Genomic DNA, 16,411 nt, shown 5'->3' with positions numbered 1-16,411 from the left:
CTGACCTCTTGCTCAGCCCCACAGATGGCGCACTGACGTCAGCCCTGAGGGGTAGGCTCTGTGCTCTTCTTTGTTGGTGAGTGCCTGTGCATGTCTAGAGTGCCTTGCAACGGTGGGGGACGTGGAAGTGGCCTGGCGGAAGTGCCTGCGAGGGCTCCCTGGGTCTGGGAGGGAGGCGCAGGGGTCCTGGCTGTCCCGTTTCAGCTGCTGTGGCTGCAGAAACTGCAGAGCCTCCCACCAGCCATGGGTTTCCGTTCTGTCTGGCAGGAATGGGGGTCTTCCATGAAGATGCGCTTCTTCGGGACCTTCCCTGCCCCTTCCCACTGAGGGGCCCCTCTCTCCTCGCAAGGGGGACCCCTGGCCCTCCCTGCTCCTCGGCTGCTTCCCCGCCACTGCCCTGAAGGCTTCCCCTGTCCTCTTCTCCCCCCAGCCCTGCCCCCTTGGAAAGAGGGCAGTTTGGCCGGGAGGGCAAGAAGGGGGAGGCTGCGCAGGGGGTGGGGGTAGGGCAGCAGTTTTTGAGGCAGGTCCTCGAGGGTGGGAGGGAGGTCCTCAGCCGAGGAAGTGGGGGGACGAGGTCGGGGGAAGCGGCCGGGGAACGCTGGAGGGTTTGATCTGAGGGGAACCCGGGATTCCCAAAGCGGTAAGTCGGGGGAGAGGAGGGGAGGGAGTCCTTGGTTTTCAGCTGAGCGTGATTGGACACACACTGGGGGCTTAATCAACCTGGAGCACTGATAAAAGGCGCTCCTGTTCCTGAAGGAGATGCCAAAGGCAAAATGGCAAACAATCCAGCGAGGGGAAAATGCCGAAAGTGCCCGCGTGGCTCCCCTAAGAGATCTGGGAGTGAAAAAGGGAACACAGAAATGGGAAGTCCAGACAAGTAGCTGGAGCCGTTGAGTCGGTGTCAGAAAAGCGAAAGCTCGGAGTGGTTGGGCAAGAATGCTCAGAATAAAAAAAAGGGCTCTCTAGATGTATTCAAAATAAAAATAGTGGATGTATAGCTATTTAATGAAGTCAGCAAAACATTGACAGTTATCAACAGGAGAAGCAGATCTATTCAGCCCCCGTTTTGGTCCAATCTCACCAACAAAACTTCCACAAAGAAACTGAAAAACAGGATTACACGTAGTCCTCGCTTAACAACCACAATTGGGAACAGAATTTTGGTTGCTAAGTGAAGTAGTCATTAAGTGAATTTGACCTGATTTTACGACTTTTGTGGCAGTCATTAAGTGAATCATAGTGTTAAGTAACCCATGTGGTCGTTAAGCGAATCATGCAGTTCCCCATTGATTTTGTTTGCCAGAAGCTGGCTGGGAAGGTCAAAAATGGTGACCATGGGAAGCTGCTATGGTCATAAATGTGAACTGGTGGCCAAGCGCCCAAATTGTGATTACGTGACGGGGGGGATGCTGTGATGCTCATAAGTGTGAGGACCAGTCGCAAGTAGTTTTTTCCAGCACCGTTGTAAATCCGAACCCTCGCTGAACAAATGGTTGTTAACCGAGGACTACCTGCAAAGTTAATCTCGACTAGTAAGGTAGCCCTGTCAATCTCGAAACACAGTCAGGGCTGCTCTACGGATGAGACGAGCTGCATCTAAGACACAGAAGGGTGGTCCCGGGGTCTGGCCGACCCCGCACGGGTCCTCTTTGAGAACTTACGGAGAAGAGCTGGAGGGCCAGGATCTTGCCAAACTGGCATCCCATTTTCTCATCAGATTGTGGGAGTGCTGCAGGTGCTGATTGATTGACTATGTGCCATTTCGTTGTTTTCGACCCGTAGAGACCACACAGCTAGATTTTCTCCCCGATGGTCTCCGCCCAGCCTGGTCTGCAGATACACCTTGACTTTATCAAAGCCTTTGACGAAGTACCCCACGACGGGCTGATCAGCAAGCTAGTGAGGCGTGGAAGGACACGTCAGAGGCTCAAAAACTGAACTCCGTATTTATCGGAGGTTCCACATCAAGTGGGAGAGGTACGGGGCGTGATGCAAAAGCGATGCAGTCCTAGGCTCTCCTTTCAACAACTTTATTAATGATGGTGGAAATGCAGATGACTCCAGTAGGGTAGCTAATACGCTAGAAGACAAAAATAAAACAGTCCTGGCAAGTTGGAAAAAAGTGGCTAAAAGTAACATAATGAGATTCAGCAGAGGCAAAGGACAAGGTTCTTCGCCAGAAGCATCAAGGATGTGGTCCAAAACGTCAAGATGGTGGTCCCGATGGTGCAAAGTGAAGCTCGGCCATTTGTTATGTGCAATGCCATCTTGATGTTTTTGATCACACCTTGTGGACGCCCGACTAGGGATTGGTGGTTTCACAACTGGGCTAATAATCAAACTAATGAGAGGTGCACATTTCCTGTAGATTCTCTGGCTGTATTTTCCAGGGAAAGGAAAACTTCTGAATCTTCCAATCACAGAAATTATTGTCGCCACTAAAAACAATAAAGAGATCCATGATTTTGATGTAATACGTATTCTTTCTCTTCTGAATTACTTTCCCCAGGGTTTCCAAATGTTTAAAAGGCACTTGGGTGCAGCCTGTGATTATCGTACACAATAGTGTTTGTCGAACTTGGCAACTTTAGGACGTGTGGACTTCAACTCCCAGAATTCCCCAGCCAGCAGTGCAAACCAGCAAAGAATTATGGGGCGAGTTTCTGCGGATTTTTCGCAAAAGAGAATTAGAGTTAGGGCATTGCATCCCCAGTAGCCTTGATGCACACCCCCTGCTCACAACTTCCTCCATGTTTCCAGCCCACCCTTTCAGGGCTCTTAGTGGGGGGGGGATTTTAAAAAAAAGTGTTTCTACCTACAAAAAGTATTTGCCCACCTCACTCCCTAGGCTAGCTGTTAGGGGAGAGCACTTACTTGCTGTAGAGATGAAGCAGGGATTCGTACAATTTCTTAATGTCTTTATTTTATTTGGTTTGGTTATAGATTGCTCCCTCCCAACCAACATGGACCTTTTGCATTTCCAAAAAATGCAGTGTAGTTTCTGGCAATTGATGAAACATGTATTTGGGGGCAAAGGCTGTACACAAAAACATATAATTAAGAGGTTGTACCAAATGTATTATGTAAAAACCACTCTTTGCAAAAACGGTGTATGCTGCAAAATGCCAGTGACTAATGCAGAAGTGAAGATGTGTGCACAAAAGTCCGTACATGTTTTAGGGCAACCTGTAACAAATTCTCACTGAACCTGACCTTCACAGCAAGGAGAAATGCAAGTGCTGGAGAGCTTTTTCGATCAGGCAGAATGAGGGTTCAGGGAGGGGCAATAATGCCCAGCTCCCCGGCCCCCCACAATTGCTCTTCATTTCAAGAAAGTCTGAATTTGCAAAGGGCCTCCTGGGTATTTACCACTTGTGGCCATGAGAGGTCAGGAGCTCCCTGGTCTGGATCCTGTGGGGTGGGGGGTGACGTGGCCCAGCTCATCTGGAGGGAACAGCTGGAGGAGGAAAGGATGGCAAATTTCCAAGGATGGAAACTGAACTTCCCAGCTTTCCCCAAGACCTCCCCGAATCACCTGATGTGCGAAGCTCCGGCTGCAGACTCGGCGCGAATTTATTCCCCAATTCCTAGTCAGGAGCATTTGCCTGCCCCACCACCTGCCTGACCTCTACCCCCCCTCCTAAAAGCGAGCGAGCCCACAAGTGCTGCCTACGGATAGTCCCAATTTCTCCTGACGTTTAGGGGTGGAGGGCAGAAAAGTGCAATTCCCTTCCTTTCTTGGTCCAGGATACTTCTCTCCACAGCACAGTTTACCTGTGGAACTCTCCGCCACCAGTTTTGGGGCGGGTGGAGTTGGGGGTGCAACTTCGGACTCGCCCCTGTGCGCGGCCGCGACGCTCCCCGGGCGCCGCCAGCGTCCGGGGTCGGGAGTTGCGAAAGCGGCCTCTGGAGCGCTGCGCTTCCTCCGCGCGCCCGTCCTCGGCGGTCCGAGGGCGCGGTGGGCGCTCCAGGCTGGGCCGGGCCCGCGGCGAGTGGGAGCCGGCGGGGGAGGGGGGCGGCGGGGCAGCTGAGTTTGCGGTGCGCATGGCTGGCGCTGCAGCGTCGCCCCTTCCGCGGTTGGCGCACCCGGGACAGATCGCGGGGTTCTCGAAGCAACTTTGCCCGCGTGTCTCCGCCCCGGGCCACGGAGCCGGGCGCGCGTCTAGCCTGGCCGGGCACCGCCGGGAAGGGTCTCCACGCGGCCCTCGGATCCCGCGCAGCGGCGTTATTCGACCCGAGCAGCTGGAGGGCGCACTCCGAGCGGGAGGAGCGGCGCCGCCCCCTCTCCCCCAGTCCTGGCCGGAGGGTCACGCGGGTGCGGGCGCCGACCGGCCCCCGGGGTGCGGCGATAGGCGGCCGGCGCGCGGCTGGTCCCGGCCCGGAGGCGCTCCTGTCCCGGCGAACGGCAGCCCGGCAAGGGGGCGGCGGAGGAGCAGCACCCGCGCCGGTCGCGCAACTCGCCTGCCGGCAGCCCGTCGGCCAAGGCAGCCCGCCAGGTCGCCCAGGTGGGTGGGGGGCGCGGGGCCGCGGAAGGGGTAAGGCCGTGCTCGGCCGCGGGGAAAGGAGCGCGGGAGCCCCTCCCCCGGGATGGTGGCGCAGCTTGAAGGGGTCCGCCGGCGGGGGGCGGGGCGGGAGGCTCTCCGTGGCCCCAAGGACGGGCGCGCACGCCCCCCACCCGCGACCCGGTGCGAGAGCGGCCCTGCCCGGCCGGGAGGATTCGGTTTGGCCGGTTGGGGGTTCCTAACTTCGGAGCGGAGCCAGCTGAGGCGGGGGAGGGGAGCCTCCGGCTCTCCGGGGAGGGCTGCGCGTCGTGGCTGGGTGGGGGTGTAAAAGCTCTCAGCAGACTTTGGGGCTCAGCCTCCCATGTGAATGCCTTGAGCGGGTGTCGGATCTGTCTGCTGGAAGAACCTGCTGGAGTTACGGGACTCCCTGCCGGTGCAGCCGCCCCCGGGGCCTTTCGGCGGAGGCCTCGGCCGTTTCTTGCAGTTTCGGGGTGTCTTTCGAGGTGGGGAGTCGCCCTGGAAAGTCCACTCAGAGCAGCTCAAGGCCTGAGCACAGGAGCCCCAGGCGTGGTAAGCCGCTGTCCTTGGTAATCCCCGAGAGAGGTTGGCACAGCAGATCCGTGTCCCGCAGGTGCAGCTTTCCTCCTGCAAGGGTGAAGTGGGGGGGAGGAAGAGAGAGGCTGGCAGGGATCCGGAGACAGGATCCCGGGAGAGCAGGAGAAGAGGTGTGTGTGCGGGAAAGGGGGGAGGTGACTTAACTCAAAACTGGGCAGCATCGCTGGGCTGGTGTATTCTTTCAAGGGGCACTTGTGGCAGGTTTGCCACTTTTCTGCTGTTCTGGCCAGAACATCTTCCTGTCCGAGACCCAGACCCAGATTTGTGGGAGGAGGAAGAGGGAAATGGACTTGCAGAACAATGCAGAGTTCTGGCCACTTTTAAGCAACAGCTGCCCAGCCCTCTTGCAGATCCAGAAAGTTAATTTTACTTTTTATGTGTAGAAATGATCTACCGCCTCAGCCCTCACAGACTCTGGGCAGTTTGCCCTGCATTTTTATTTTTAATATGGTGAAAGGGAAACATGCAGAGGAATCATATTGATTGCAGTTCCTTAATGTAAGTTAAATTCACATACTGAATGCAGATCAGCTGTGCCCTGCTGGACCAGACCCTCTAGTCCTGTGTCCGTTCTCACAGTGGCCACCCAACTGCCCAAGGAAGCCCACCACAGGAAGAAGCAGGGTCCCCCCACCGCAGACAGCTGGCAACCGGGTAGCCCTTTGCTATGGCAAGGGCGGTTAATGCGTGGGATCAGGATACTCACTTTTTGTTAATAAATACTCTGTATGTGTCAGACCTGAGCCGAGGCCCTAGGGAGATTCTGGGAGCCCAGACCTTGCTGCCGTCAAGCCCCAGGGTGGGCGGTAGCCAAGCGCCCGTCCTGCCACAGAGCCACCGCTCCCTCGCATCGTGCGGCCGCTTCTCTCGTGGAAACGCAGCTACAAGGACACGTTCAAAGCAGAGGTATCAACGGAGGCTTGCAGAAAACAGAAAACGTAAATCTGGGTGACGCCACAGAGCTCTGGCAGGTTGAGACTTGTTGGCTGGTTGCGTCGCACGACTGTAGATGCTGAAGGGAAAAAGGGGGCTAGACGTGCAGAAATTAGGGACCCTCTCCTGGTCAAGGGGGTAGAAGAGGAGGAGGAGGAGGAGGATGGAGAGAGAGGTGAACTATGGTGAGATGTTGCAGAGATGTTCAATCTGCACATCGACTGCAGGGGATTTCGTGGTTTGCAGAAATTAACTGGAGGGAAGGAAGAGCTTGCGAGGGAAATCGGAAAACACGGAGCAAAGACATTTGGGCCTTGGCTCTTCTCTGGAACATCTGGCCTGGCCTGCCTTGGCTGCAGCCGTGTTTCCTCTTCCCCCGCTGCTGCTCCCCGCCGGCTCCCTTCCCTGAATGTGGCTTCAAAGCCTGCAACCCTTGGGGGGGGGCGTGCCCAGGCAGGATTCCTGCACCCCTCGGGGGCCCTAAAGGGGGGGGAGCGCTAGCCGTTCCTTCTTGGGCTTCCCAGGAAACAGCACTTGGCAAGAGAGCCCAGATTTTGCAATGTTTTCCCTTAAGCTTTGCCTGTTGAAGAATTTCAGCGATGACCAGGAAGCAACTGTTGAGATGGAATACGGAACAACTGAATAGTTCAGAACGAGGGAAAAAGTGCGCCCGGGTTGCATCTTGTCCACTGATTTATTTAACGTATACGCACACTGTATGATCACAAATGCTGGACTAGAAGAAGTGGAAACTGGAATTAAAAGTGCTGGGGGAATCATTCACCGCCTCAGCGGTGCCGAGGATCCCATTTTGAGGGCTGGAAGTGAGGAAGGCTTCAGGAAACTGGTTGAAGGGGGAAGAAGGGAGTGCAAACTCCATCTGCTGATATATATATAGGGGCGGGGGGGAGAGCGCAACAGGCAGTGCCAACTCAATGCGAGGAGATGGAGCAGTTGCAGAAGCATCAGACCACAGATGGTGACGGCCGGGTGGAAGCGCAACGCCTGCTCTTCGGGAGAAGACCGAAACGGACTGTCGTGGAGCAGAGACGTCGCTCCGCCGCTGAGGGGCTTCTTGCCCAGACCGTGGTTCTCCCGCTTGCAGCAGGAGACCCCGAAGGGCGGGCTGCAAGGAAGGCCGGAGGAAGACCGACGGACGCTTCTGAACCGGGTGCTGGAGGGAGGACGTGGCTGAGAAGGCCCTGGACCGCCGGGAGAGCCGCTCCTTCGACAGCAGGCGCAGGAGAACCAGGCTGCTCGCTGGAAGCCCCAGGGAGGAAGCCCCAGCTCGGAGATTTCGGGGTGTCCCCAAAAGTCACTGGAGGAGAGCGCCGAGGGCTGAGAGAGGGCAAGGCAGCTGGACCCTGAGGACGCGGCAGGAGCTCTCAGGAAGCCGGGACTGATAGACGGTCCTGGAGAAACCGTCGGTCACAAAGAACCAGCAGCAACAGCAACAGCCGGGGTCGGGCAGCTTTAGAAAACGGATTAATATCCAGTAAGGTTAAGTAAGTGGAGCGAAGCAATCAGTGAATCCGTTCAGCCCCAACTGGCTTGCATGAAACCGAGATGGCCAATTAGATTGTCCCTCGGCTTTTAATCTTATTGCTGCTAACAATCTGATTGTGGCAGTGTTTTTATTGACGTGTTGCGTGCTCTTTCCGAGTTGCAGGCTGCTCGAGGTGGCAACGAGGAGCGGGAGGAGGAGGGCGATGGTGGGGAGAGCTCGGGAAACACCCTGCAATTTCCCTCTGCAGCCCAATCCCCTTTCCCCTTCCCTTCCGCCCCTTCGCTTCCTGGGCCGCTCAACCGGGCAGCCGACAAGCAGTCATAAGGAGCGGCGTTAACAACCCCGGGGCGCCACGCGCCCTTCCGCCCCTCCCGTCGAAAGGGAGCAGGGGCGTCCGGGCATCCCAGCGCTCCCTTGCAGGGCTGTTGTTAGCCCTTCTTTCCTTCGGGAAAGGAGCGAGGGGCCCCAACCCTTGAGCTCCGCCGGGGGGTGGGCAAGGGGGTCTCCCTTGCAGGGCGGCGCACGCTGCTGCGGGGCGTCCTACTGAGCGGGACCCCGGAGCCCAGTGCCGGCCGCGCCACCGCCTCGGAGTGCAAGCCAGCCGCGCGGACGGGCGGAGGGCGCAGGGGCTTCTCTAGGGGGCGCGCGGCTGCGTCGGGTGGGGCGGCTCGGTGAAATCTGCCTTCCTCCCGATCGCCCCCCGAGACGAGACGAGGCGAGGCGCGGCGCGACCCACCCCCCCCCCGCATGAAAAATGCATGGGGACCAGATGTCTGCCGCTCCCCGTGGGCCCCCGCCCCGCCCCCGGGCCCCCTCCCCAGCCAATGGCATCCTCGGCGAGGGCGGCGGCGGGGGGAGCGCCCGAGCGGCCAATGGGAGGAACCCGGACCGACCCCGCGCGCGGCCAGGCGGGCTATAAAGCGCGCGCGCCTCCAGGTGCGCCCCCGGTGTCCGCGCCAAGCACCTGCCGGAGGGGCGCGGGGCGGCTGGGCGGGATGACGGCCGCCTCCGGACGGCCCGAGGGCCGGCTTGCTCGCCCGCCCAGGGCTGCGGGACGGACGAGCCGGGCATGAGCCAGCGGAGCCGCCCCCTTGCCCCGGATCTTACCTCGGGAGGGAGCGAGAGGGGAGCGCTGCGGCGAGCGGGACGCGGCGGAGCGTAAGGCTGCCTTCTGCGGAGCGGGACGGCTGGAGTTGGCCTCCCCCACCCCGACGGTCCCCTCCCTCCCCCGGCCAGGAGCCCTCCTCCTCCTCCCTTCCTTTCCTTCAACCTCTCCTGGCAAAGCCGGAGGCTGCCGGGGGGCTCCCGCCTCGAGGCGCTTCGACCGGGCAGCGGGCAGCAGCGGAGCGCCGGCGCGCACCGGTCGGGCAGAGCGAGAAGTTTTCCCCCGTCTCAGCTGCGACGGGAAGCGCCGGAAGAACCTCGCGCTCCGGTGCAGCGCCGCGAAATGGGTAAGACGGGCGGTCGCCGCCGAGGCCGGCCAGAGACGTCCGCTCAGCCTTTCCCTTGGACAGTCCAGAAGGGGGAAAAAAACTTGCCAAGCCACTCATCGACCTCACCGAGGTTTTAAAAGGAAGGGGCGACTCTGTCGGAGTTAGATGGGTGGCAGCCCCCTTTCCTCTCCACCCGAGCCCTCCCCTCCTTCTCCCTCCTTCCTTTCCCTTTCCCTTCCTTGCTCTGGCGCGGCCAGGGAAGGTGCTCCTATCCCCGTAAGAGTGAGCCGATCCCCAGGACTGCCGGGGCGAATGTCACAAGGGGGAGCCCGCCCGGCCGCCCGTTCGCCCCTCTGCGGATCAAACTGCTCTCAAAGCAGCAGAGCCGGAAGAGGCGAGGGGAGACGAGTTTTAAGATGCGGTGGCCTTGGTTTCCACTCTGCTTATTCGAAATTTCCAGGGGAACCGCTGGATCAGCAAGGGATACCCTTGCGGACCCCCGTGGGGCAAGGACAGGGTGACGGGGAGATGGAGCTGAATCGCCGGTCCCGATGGACAGAAGAGGGCTTATCCTCTCTCCCGCCGCCGCCGTTTCCAGAGCTAGGCGAACAATAGCACTCTGCACTTGGAGAGTCTCGAAAGTGAGGGGGCGGCCACGGGCTGCCCTTTTACTTGCAAAGTGCTGGGCTGGATGGCGGCGCAGGTGAGCAGGAAACCTCGGTGTCTGCTGGCCCAGGAGGCATTTCCTCACAGTGGGGTTAAACGGTCTTGAGCAAACGTCCACGTTCTCTTGCCTGCCTTCGTGAGGAGGCTGAGTTCCGAGTTCCGCTGGGCTAAGTTCTGGGTCCGCTGCATCCCGCTCGGCCGATGGGCACGGTGAGGTTCGGTGTGCTGCTTGAGCAAGAGGCCTGGACTTCTTAGCAAGCAGGTACCTAGATAAGTTTGTTTAAGCAGTGGGGAGTTCACCTCTCTGTGCATGGTGAAACCCTTGGATGCCCTGCTTTCTGCCAGACACGGATCATCTTAGGATGCCAAGTTTCTGCAACCAGTGTTGAAGCAGAGAAAACCGCAGCCAGATTTTCAGTTCCGATTCCAGACTCAGACCTTGAATCAGGGAATTGATCTTAAATTCAGGAGAGCATCTGAGCATTTATGAATCGCCTTTCCTCCCTCCTATCAGTGAACTTTCATGCGTCTAAAGATCATTTCCAGAGCTCTCACGAGTTAAAAAGTAAGTCTGGGATGGATACTCCCTTTGAAGGGATTTGTTTTAGAAGGCTATGGCATTCTAGCTCAGTTTTTTCCTTGCTTGGTGGAGCTTAGTTTTGTCCAAGATCAATCTTGGCAGTTCTGTAATGCCACAAAGGGGGCATCTCCAAATTTTGGCCATGGTTTGTCACCATAAATGTGCAAACATTTGGGATCAGGGCACAAGCAGTTCTCCCAGGTTTTCACAGGTGTAAGCACGAATCTGCTTGCAGTGACCCTGTCTTGCACCGCAGACCCCTGATCAGCTCCCCTTCCCTATTTTGCGGTCTCCGTTCTGGCTCCCATTGGATCTGTGGCTTGCGTACCTCCTGCGCTGCTTCAAAAAGCCGAGGCGAGTGTTGGACTGTCAACTGGTAAAAACAAGTTTGAATCGCAGGGTTAGAAGGGAACTTGGAGGACTTCCAGTCCGGCCCTCTACCCAGGGCAGGGATCTTCATCCAGATGGCTGCCCAGTCTCGTCTTGAAAACCTCCGGTGATGGAGCAGCACGTCTCCGAGAGACGGGCTGTTCTACCACTTACTTCATCAGTTTCACAGTCGGGAAGTTCCTCCTTATTTTGAGTCGTCTGTCTCTGTGAATCTTCCACTCGTGGGTTCTTGTCTTGTCCCCCGGGGGCTGTAGAAAATAAATCCATCCCTTCTGCCCTGGGACATCCCTTCAAGTACTGGAAGGTGGCTATCACACCTCCCCTCGGCTTCTCTTCTCTGGGTTGAACATACCTTTAGCCACTCTTGGTAGGACTTCACCTCCAAGCCGTTGACTATCTTCGTTCCCCTTCCTGGGTCCTCAGTGTCCTTTGCGTATTGTGGCAACCAGGCCTGGACCGTGTTCCGGGTGCAGTGCGTTCAGGGCAGGGCACTGCGGTCACTTCCTGCGGCCACTACTCCTCCCTGATTCCACCCAAGACCCAACTTTTGGCAGCTGTCGCATTCTGCTGGCTTCTGTGTAATCTACGGTCTACCAGGACACCCAGATCCTTCTTACAAGTGTTACTGCTAAGCTGGCTATTGCCTAGTCAGTTTTTTCCTCCCTAGATAAAACTTAACATTTCTTGGCAGTGAACAGCATTTTCTTGGATAGGACCCAATATTCAGTTCTGTCAAGACCCTTCTGAACCCTGAGTTTGTCTCCTGAGGTGTTTGCCAAACCGCCCAGCTTTGTGTCGGCCACAGATCTGATGGTCGTCCCTTCTGTCTCCTCGTCTAGGTCACTTATGAAAACGTTGAACAGCCCTGGGCCCAGGGCAGAACCACGTAGACCTCGGTCCATCGAGGATCACACCTTGGGTGCGGTTGTTCAAACTGCTTGGAAAGTGGTATTGTGAGGTCTGAACCGCCGTGAATGTGCAGAGGGTGGAAAGGGAGAGAGAGAGAGAGGGAGGGAGATGGCTGTTGAGTTTCTGGAGACTCAAGATGGGAGATGAGCGGCAGGTTGTGGAGAACGGCAGGTCTCACGATCTAGACTTTTACACAAGGCACTTCCCCGGCTCAGGCACGGAGACGGTGATTTGTCAGGGAGCGGAAAACGAGGACCGTGTCTTCCAGTCCGGGAGAAATCCGGCAGCCCTTGCCATGGCACTCCACTCCCGTGCCTGCTGTCTCCCGTTCCATCATGCGCACAAACATGCCCGTTTCTTGTAAACATCTCCGCCCACCAGGTATGTTTCAGTTTCAGGGAAGGGTTTGGCGTTAACGAGCTATGAAGAGCTCAGTCTCTAGAGAGCTCCTAGAGGAACCAAAGGTCCTGTCCAAGCCACTGGCTCTTTCCTTACTCAGAACTGGGATTTGTACGTTGGTCCCCCTGCACTGGCCACTTATGGGCGTTATCTTCTCCCCGCTCCGTCTCAGTGGCTTTTCTTCCCATTATCACTGAAACCTGGACACTGTCACCAGCCAGGCAGGGCGGGCCCCGTGGGTCCTGCTGTGCCTCCAGCCCCCACCAAGTCTCCAGTGCAGGGCAACCTCCAGCTATATTTGCCCCCTCCCTGGCATTAATGGCAGGTTGTGGCACTGTCCAGACTGGGATTAGGCAACATGTTAGAGACAGAGACATGGAAGGATAAGCCACCATCACGTCTGGTAACGCACGCTGTGGTGATTGTGTGTCCTGTGAAGGTTTCAAAGCGGCTCAGCTGTTTTGAAATGTGGGACGTCCACCTAGCTGGGTCTCATTGATTTCCTTGTTAAGATGTGGATCACAGACGCCCCGGACCCCCACGAGGGCAGAGGATCAGTCACAACAGTTGACCCCGATGTCCGACGGGTCCTGAAGGTTTTCAGAGGGCACCTGGGGAATTCCCCAGCAACTTGGTGGGCAGTGCCGCCCTGTGACTGGTTGATCGGTGGAATACCGAGGCGGCCAGTGTGCTGGATGAGAGTGCTCCTGTGGGCCTCCGCTCGGTCACTTATCCCGGGTGGCTCCGAAGCGGTGAGGAAATGAAGTGACTGAGAAGACAGTTCTTCCCCACGTGCACCACGGTCCTGCCTGTGGCACCGTTGAGAGAAACCTGGACCCCTTTGGGGAAAGACGGACAGGGTGAAACGCCTGCAGGTGCAGCAGGTGGATCTGGGGGTTCCTGTGTAGCTTCAAGTGGCTGCATCTGCTGTGGGTTGGATGTAACTTGGGCAGAATCTGTTGTGGTGGAGACGGTGCCGTTCTGTGATACGACCTGGAACGCTTTTGAGCTTGTGGAAGTGGATCCAGTACTTCGTAGTCTGAATCCTGTCCCCTCTGTTTTGGATCCCTTCTCTCCGGACCCCTTTGGATGGCCGGACAGGGAACGAGGGGCTCGATCCAGGAAGTTATCAGGAACCGGATGGTGCCACTGCTTCGAAGGAGGCCGTGGTGTGCCCGTTCTCGAAGAAGCTGTCCCTGGATCTACGCAGCCTTTGCTCTGCTTCCCCCATTCCCGTTTTGGAGAAGGTTGCTGAGAACGTGCTGGGCAGTCAGCGGTTGAGGGTCCTGTGGGAAGGAGGTTATCCAGCCCTTTACGAGTCGGGATTCAGGCACTGCCATGGGACAGAAATGGCATTGGTTGCCCTGGTAGGTGACTTCCACCACGACCCAGATAGTGGGGACGGGACTGATCCTCTTGGTCTTAATAGGCTTTCAGCAGCGCTCTGCCCTGCCAACCACAGACTGCCTAAAAAGAGTCGGGAATCAGGAGCACCATGTTATTTATTTAATTATTTCCTATCCCACCTTTATTATTTTTATAAATAACTCAAGGCGGCAAACATACCTAGTACTCCTCCCTCCTCCTACTTTCCCCACAACAACAACCCTGTGAGGTGGGCTGGGCTGAGGGAGAGGGACTGGCCCAAGGTCTCCCAGCTGGCTTTCGTGCCTAAGGCGGGACTAGAGCTCTCCGTCTCCTGGTTTCTAGCCCGGTGCCTTAAGCGCTAGGCCAGACTGGGCCTCTTGCATTGGTCCTACACCTGCCTGAGGAGCAGGTTCCACCTGGTGGTTGATCTTGGAGCAACTGTGTGTCAGTCCATGGGAACTCCATTGGGGGGTATCTCAGGGCATTCCCCTACGTTGTTCTTCTGCCTGAAACTGTTGGGAAAGTTACCCACTGGACCTGGATGAGGTGCCACTGGTACGCTGGTGATGCTAAATTATACACTGCCACACCAGACCAAGCCAGTGATGCCACGGAATCTTGAACCGGTGCCTGGAGGCTGTGAGGATCGAGATGGCACGAAAGAAGCTCAGATTAAATCTTACCAAGAGGGAGTTGCCAGTGTGTGTGGACATCTGGGCACTATGGAAAGACCAGTCCCTGTAGCAACTCTGGACGGGGTTGGGTTTCCCCAGAAGGAGATGGTCCGTGACTTGGGTCCTTCCTAGACTCACAATTCCTGGTTAAGCAACAAGGGGGAAATTGTGACGAAGTGGCTGCTGTGCCAGGTACAACCTACCTGGACCAGGATCTCCATAACTCATGTCTTGAGCACCACATGCTTGGACTACTGCAACACACGCTTCATGGTGCTGCCCTTGGAGATGACAATACAGGGGTAAGTTTACTGGCAGAACAGCCCCCAATACAGAATTACACTTATAGTAAAGTCACTGCACTGGTCGCCAGTTGGCTTCTGGCCCCAATTCAGAGGGCTGGTCATTAACTGGAAGCCAGAACCAAGTAGCCCTGGGAGACCTCCGGCCTTGCCAGAATTGAATCTGCCAGTCCAGTCCAATCACCAAGAAAGTCTGTCCCCCCCGCCCCACCAATGAAATTTGGGTGATGTGGGTGGGGCAATGGGCCTTGTCTGTAGGATCCCCCATTTTATGGAATGCTGTTCCCTGGAAGTACCTGCGCCTCCCACCTTGCTGCAGTTCTGGAAACAACCAAAAGCGGTTTTATTCCAATATGCATTTGCTTTCACCCAGGGTCTTGATGCAGGGTACCCAGCATGGGTCTTGTCGTGATTTCCTTCTCCGCTTAATTTGGCTTTTTGATATTCTTTTGGGTTTAGTTATTTACAATTAGAGAGCGAGTTTGGTCTTGTGGTTAAGGCTGCAGGCTAGAAACTGGGAGACTCTGAGTTCAAGTCCTGCCTTGGGCACGAAGCCAGCTGGGGGACCTTGAGCCAGTCCCTCTCTCTCAGCCCTGGAAGGAGGCAATGGCAAGCCACTTCTGAAAATGTTAATCCTGTTTTATTGTAAACTGCCCAGAGTCCCCCCATGAGGGGGAGATGGGTGGTGAATAAATTTATTAAATAAATAAATAAATAAATAAATAAATAAATAAATAAATAAATAAATAAACAAACAAACACCTTGCCAAGAAAACTGCAGGGACGTGTCCAGGCAGTGTCCAAGAATTGGACACAGTTGAACGGATGAAAAAAAAATAATTAAGTTTTGGGGCTGGGGTGGGTTCTAAGTATTGCAAATCAACCAACCAACCAACCAATCAATCAATATTTTATTACGGTCACAGACCAGGATTACAAATAAAATACAAATTTGTACAAATACAAATAAATGCATTAAAATGAAATAAAACATAATAATAATAATGGTGGGATCATCAGTGGGCAATCGAAGTCTGCTGAATTTTATAGACAGTATAACAAAATTTAGCTGCGTTCAGAGAAACTGAACCAATGAATCAGTGAATCAACCTTTGCTGCTAAGGGTGTTCCATAGGTTCAAATATCAGCACTTGTAATTTTTTCCAAATCAGCCCTGAGGACTAGTGACTTGACGCCCCCTCCCTCTGTCCTTCTTAGCCGTTTAGGACGGCCAAGCTGTTGGGGCGGGGCCCATGTGTCCAAAATCCCTCCTGTCGTGGGCTCCTGTTACACCAGGCAGCGCCTCTCTTTCTTCGCCACCTGTCAGCCGGGACCTTCTGTCCCTTCCCTCCCTCCTTTCCATTCAGAGCCCTTTGGTTCTGCCCATCCTTCTCTTTTCCTTCTGTTTGCCGAAAAAGAAAAGGTGTTTATTTCTTCCCCTTTGCTCCGCTGTGCTTCTAGCGCCCTACCTTTGTTTGCAAATAAATTCTTTCCCCTGTTTCGGTTGCTTTTCAACCCCTTTCCTTCTTCTCCTATTAAACCTTACAAAAATAGTGTCTGGATTCACACATCCTGCTCAGTCGCAACTCACTGAGCAAACCACATGGGGCTGGGTACGCAGCCTTTAAGCTGTGGTTTACAAACACGGTGGTTAGATTTGTTTATCTTGCTAAGCCAAGCCCGGAGAAACCGTGTCAGGGGTTAGTGGGTTACAGGAACAAGGCCTGGGTGTCTCTGTGTAGAAGGCTGTTATATCTGAGCCTGTATTTTTCTCTTATTTACATATGAATAATCCCTGTTTATCTCAGGGGGGCTTGTCTGAGTAAACGTGCATCACGTTGGCACTGTGGCATTGTCTGAATATATTATTGCTGCCATGTTGTTTCTCTCTCTGTCGTCCTTCCAGGTAGGCGCTGAAGCTCCCACTGCTGGCTGTCTGGATCCATCCAGAATTTGTGCCCCGTCTCCAGATATTGGGTGGCCTTCCACTGTTTCATGAGAGCTAACTTGAGATGGATTCCAAAGCCCATCCCGCCTGTCCTCCTGTAGTGTCTCCCTGAAGCCCGTCCCATCCCTTCCTTCTCCTCTCTTCCCACCCCACAACCAGGCTGCCTCGTGGTCCTCCTGGCCACC

This window comes from Candoia aspera, chromosome 17, assembly GCF_035149785.1.
Source record: "Candoia aspera isolate rCanAsp1 chromosome 17, rCanAsp1.hap2, whole genome shotgun sequence".
Taxonomy (NCBI): domain Eukaryota; kingdom Metazoa; phylum Chordata; class Lepidosauria; order Squamata; family Boidae; genus Candoia; species Candoia aspera.
The sequence above is the reverse complement of the archived record's forward strand: the minus strand, read 5'-3'. Positions refer to the sequence as shown.